The sequence below is a fragment of the Falco peregrinus genome, chromosome 15, assembly GCF_023634155.1.
Source record: "Falco peregrinus isolate bFalPer1 chromosome 15, bFalPer1.pri, whole genome shotgun sequence".
In the NCBI taxonomy this organism is placed as follows: Eukaryota; Metazoa; Chordata; class Aves; order Falconiformes; family Falconidae; genus Falco; species Falco peregrinus.
The window spans coordinates 1810443-1816575 of NC_073735.1; positions in this window are offsets into that span (position 1 = coordinate 1810443).

Here is a 6133-nt window from a genome sequence, read left to right on the forward strand (position 1 = left end):
CATCTTTTAACCAAACAACACCCTCATTGCCTTTTTTTTTTTTTAGAAAATGCAGAAAAAAACACCACTGCCACCCCCAGACACTATTCTATGCATAGCTTATTTTTTTACCTGACCTTATATTGCAACTGTGTGACAAACTCATGTAAAAAAATTTCTGAACTCTTTTTCTTTTAGACTGCTGTTTCCTTAGAAGACTTAAGAACAGTTCTACTAAGACCATATTTCTCTTTAAAAGACATCTGCACTTCAGAACAAAGCAAATATACCCATCCAACATACATCGTGAAGATGAGTGGTAAGGGAAGGAATAACAACAAAAGTTAGTGTTATTGGGGTATTAAATGCCTTTTATACGCAACAAGCCTTTCCATAACATTTATAACACAAAAAATAAGAAATCACGATGCTTATATCCTGACAGTGCACAGCAATACAAATTCATCACTCCATGCAAAATCAATCCCACTCAATCCCAGAACATTCATCCAGAATCTGTATGTTTCCAATATTACAGGAAAGGACTGCTATTCAGAAATTTCCTCCCATTCCCTAAATTATGAAAAACAGAGATGAAGAATATCTTTGCCTGTCAAAGGACTCCCAGCTCAGGTCCTTTATCTGTATAGAGTTTCTCTTGGGCTTCTGATTTTAATGTCCTTCTACCAAATAGAATTAAAAGCAGCTAAATATTCCCTCCCCCCCAGGATTTCAGAACCAAGCCCTAGGCCAAAAGCACTATTTGCACAACCTTGTGAAAATTCAGTAATAACAATAGGATAGAATCATTTGCCCATGATACCTTTGCACAGTTTCATTGACTTCAGCCAAGTTAAACCAGTTGCTACTTAAAGAACAGGTCTTGCAACACCAAACAAACCCTAAAGGCTTTGAGCAAGGCCCAAGCATTTGAAAGCACTTCCCTAGAATAACATTTGGGTTTAGATTTTGTAAGTCTTACTTGGGGTCTTTGGTGAGCAGATACACTATGAACTAGAGGGAAAAGGAAAGTCCAACATATTGAAAACCAGAAGTGACCAATGCTTTTTATATCACCCCAGGGAAAGGATTTTTAGGGGTGTATAATCCTGACCCACAACTATTGCACAACTTCATCATGCTAAATGAGGCTTCAACACATTACAAAAATGGGCCTTCAGCAACAGCTCCAGGTGAGTTCTTCTATAAAGCTCCAAAGCACGTATTTAATACAGCTTCTCTAAGATTTTATTGTGCTTTGTCCTATCAACCAGCTCCAGCACTGACCTAAGTAGGAAATAACAACAGCTGAATCAAACAGACCTCACCAAATTCCTGGAGCATAGCAAAGCCAAACAAAAAGCTTTACCTTCTCTGCACCACAAGCCAGAACCTCTTCAGCCCCAGCCCTCTGGTGAGCAGAGGGCTCCCCATCAGCCCCTGCCTTTTCCCCAGGGGCAATGAGGACCAGCTGTGCAGGCAGCTGTTCACTGCCCCACCTGTGTGCCCACAGGACCCAGCACACAGCCCCCCAGCACTGCTACCACTGCCACATCCATAGGTATGCAGGGAGAACAGAGCCCAGGAGCTGCTGCCAGAGCTGAGCTTCTCTCCTCCCCTACCGCAGCTCTCCTTTGGCTTAGTCCTGGTGCACAGTTTAGCTCTGTTCTTCAGTTCTAATCTACATCATCCTCTCCTTAGGTTTGGGCATGTCAGGTCACTTCCTTATTAGTCCTCCCACTTGCATGCCTCTTGGAGAGCAGGACTTGAGTCCCTCTCTAGTGTCTGCAGAGATATCCTCAAATCTATAAGGAAGCCAAATCTGACTAAACATAAAGGGACAGACCCCTTACAAGAGCTGCCAGTTCTGCAAGAACTGCTGCTGCTTTACCAGATGCACCTCAGCAGAGCTGTTACAAAAAGGCCAGAGAACGTGGTGCACAATTATCCAATGTCAGAAAAATGCCAGTGGCACCTTTGCATGATGTCTTGACAGTAAACCTTATTCTAGAAACCAGATTTGCATGCATAAAGCTTAGTCATAAAAATGAAAAGGAAATGCTGTATCCTGGAGTTGTTCTGTAGGCAGAAAATGGCCGGTAATGATCCAAACCTAATAAGGTCTGTGCTTTTACAGTTAAGTCTGGTCATGAAGAACGCAGGTCTTCCCAAGTACAAAGCCTGAGACCTTCAAACTCCACATCAAAAATCACATTTACTGGCATCTTAAATCCTACCACATGCATTAATATTAATGTTACCATCATGTTCATCATCTCCAAGGAGCATTACCCAGTTTATGACGTGTAAGTACAAATGCTGAACATAGAACTACTTAGTTAATGCACTTTTACTTAAGCTACAGAGAACAAGGCTGAAGTTTTCACTTTTTTCAACATAGAATTAAGAGAAAACATGACTAGGAAAAGTAGAAATGTCCTTATTAAATGTAGTTCAATATCTTTTTGACAGAGATGTTGGGGCACAGTAGAAACAGCATGTAAGTTGTTAAGAAAATAACATTAACTTATTAAAATAAACAGTATCAAATATATACATACTGTTCCTGATGTCTTGCTGATGCTATTTCTGACCTTTGTTCACACTACTTGCAACTTGACTTCTCACTGACTTATGCTCTATAGCCCCTCTAAGGTGACCTTCAGTTTTCTCTCTTTTTTGTAGTTACTGAGTTATAGCATCTTACTGGAGCCAAGGTTTAAGGTTTGGTAAACTGACGCAAATGGAAACAAGTAGCTCCTACAGCACTGAAAGCCGTAGGAGTTCTGCCTATGCAGCTTTTATTTGTTTGGGAGGTTTTGTGGGTTTCTTCCCTTAAGACCTATTTTGATTTCATTTCTACCATTCATCCACTTTCAAAGCATACAGGTAACACCAGGGACACATAATCAATAGCAAAACCTATGTGTGGTTTCCATGTTTTCTGTGTTGACACCTGGGATCATTAAACACCTAAAAGGGGTCCCAGTGACAATTTCTTCACTACTAAATAAACATCCATGCTGCTTAGGGTTAATTCCTGCTACTTCACATTTGTTTTGGGGGGAACTAGTTGGAGCAACCCAAAACAAAGCCGGGGGTGAGTAAACAGTGAAGATGTGTGGTTCACTGCCTAAACTCACACAGATCCTCAGTTATTTAGTGAAATGAATGAACCTTGAGTGACAACCATGCCTTAGTAAATCTCTGCTGTAATTATAAGCCTACACCAAAATAATGGGTAGTGACAAGAACTGACTTTCCTACTTTTGCTCCTAGAAACAGTCTGTACAACACGAATGCTGAATTTGACTGGGGAGACTTTCGAAGCCTCAGAGAGGAAGTGAGAGAGACCTCCCAAAAATTCCTCCTCTTCCTTTTCAAGTTCCAGTACCCTGGTACCTATGTGCTACGGCTGAGTAGCAATCGACACAAAAGAATGGTTTGTATCGAGGAATGCTGTCTTTGCATTTACAGTGTCCCTCTTAACCAAGCATTTCAAGTTCCATGAGTGTTTGGAAACACAGGAAATTGTAAAAGTAATAGTGAGCATCTTTTCAATTTTGAAATGATGCCGTACTGGACAGGTGAGTACAGCAATAAATATGTGAGTTTGTATGCATATGTGCTACATAAGTGAGTGGAAAATGTTGCCACTGCTTCAGAGCTTTGTGATGCAGTGTAACAGACAAAATAACACTTCATACTTAAATCAGCATGCATATTTAAATCAGATGCAATGACATGTGATTAGCCTTTCTATATATGCTCGTTTCATTAAGTACATTAGGGTCATGCCACTCGGAGGACAGTGTTACGAAGAGGGCCCATTCTTCCCCACAACGCCCAGATCTGCTGTACAGGTGGGCATTGTAAAACACCGAGACCTCCTGCTGAAACCTGACTGGACAGCAATTACTGGTGTAATCGCAGGACTCCTCATATTGCTTATTGCCTCTGTGGTATTGACAGTAAGTAAGAGTTACACAAAACCATTTTTTAAGAGGATATTACAAGATTTTGCACAGTGAACCCACAAGCTATCAGCTCCCTTAGGCATCACCTATAAAATTGAAAATTAGAATAAATAATAACTCACCCTCATGTTTTATATATAGGGTAAAATTCATCCCTATGAATTGATCCAGTATTCCCGAAGCCCCATTATATTTACCTGTTACACAGACCACATAGAGACACTCAAGGTATAGGTGAATTTCAGTCCTATTTTCTGATTCATTAGATCAAAGTGTAATAAACACTTCACAACTCACATCTCTTTGGGAAGGAATGAGACTGCCCATGAGATCATAATTATTCCTTCTTTAACACCTCACCAAGCCTGCCTTAAAATAAAGAAGACATAGCTAGTCCTGGAAAGCTGTTATAAAGAACTGTCAGTCATGAATAAGTTTCTCCAATTGTTCATTCGTGTGACAGTCAGTTTTGCACTCCTTACTCAGACAAAAGTCCCGGTGACCACATGATACCTGATGGTCCTTCAGACTGTTAATCCCCCAAAGAGCCATTCTTTTATGTTTCTAGCATGTTCTGAAATCTCTTTCTGCAACCAGACTACTGAGGGAATGATAGAAAATGTGATTAATTCACCCAGCAGATCCAAACAACAAGTAACTCTACTTCCTTGCCTTGGTTTCAGCCTTATCTGCTGGGATTACTAATTCTTCTGGTTTAGAATGCATTACTTTAATAATGTATGTAGAAAACAGACTCTCAGGGTCTTTGCCTAACAGGTGATGACGCATCTTGCTTGTTGGGTGAATAACCTGTGAATCACATTAATAAAATGTGACAAAATAAGAAAACAAACTTACTTGCTTAATTTTGTTGTGTTTTGCAGCTTCTTTGCCAGAGAGTTAGCTGGTCACAGAAAGGCACTACCTGCCCTCCATTTCGAAGGCAGCAGCTGAAGTATAACCTGGACAGCTATTCCTCCAATGTATCAACAGTCTTTTCCATTAAAAAATATCACCCCTCAGTGCAGAACAAAGGTAGTATGGATGGTGACCCTTGCAGCACAGATGGAACAGGTCAGATAACAAAAAGTGGGTCTACCTGGTTACCTGCATATAATGGTGCAGAATCCTGTGTTTAGCAGCGTGCAATGGCTAAATTCAGTGATTCACATGCATTCTTTGTTCAAAAAACAGTCTTAAATGAAAAAAAAACCAACCAACTAATAAATCAATATCCATGTTTCAGCCTGCTTCCTGAAAAGGGGTGATGTTTGGGAGCCTGAAGAACAGATAGACCTTGAGGCATTTAATACCAGTATTTTCTTTGAACTTTTACTGAGACAGTCGCTATCTGTCACAACCAAACTGGGCCATTTCAAAGAAGAGGTAAATAGTGTTTTGGGGCTATTACTACTTGGGTAGATATAAAACAAGTAACTTTGTCTGTTACCATTGTTTCATTAGCCTTTGGCTATTAGGTATGTGCTTTATTTCAGCTTTCATCTTTTTAGAACATAAAACACAAATATGTATCCATATTCTTAAGCGTGTTGTTTATACTATAGTGTGAAGAGTAGTAACCTTAAGGCAGAACAGTTTGGGTTTTGTATGGTTCTGCACTGAACTAATACCGTTTTTGGAAAGTGACTTTACCTTCCAGCTTCCATTTCTCATCTGTAAAATGAAAATAACATGGATTTCCTAGTGAAACACTTGAGAGCTGCAGATTAAAATGAGGAGACAAGGAGCCTCATTCTATTATTTGAATTTTATAATGACCTCTCAGCTGAAATCAGTGGGATAGCATTTCATAGCCCTAATGCTGAATCTGCCCATAATATTCTCCTAACTTCATTTGTGGTTTAAAGGACAGTAGAGGGAGCTGGCCTTACAGCATGCAGCTAAGAGATGAGCAGTGTGGAGAAATCCTTGTGCCCAAGTCTGAGACAAGCTAGCATTAATGTGTTTTGTACTGCAAACGCAGCCACCAGCATGTGTTTTAATTACACAGAAGCATCTATTTTGAAGAGAGACTTCCCAATCCAAATCATCTTGCATTCCTAATATATTCTTTTTTTTCTTTTTTCTTTTTTTTTTTGGTTGTCAGGTGAAAACTATATATCGCAAGCTTACAAGTGAAATATCTTCACTGAAAAGTATTTGGATAAAGACACTGA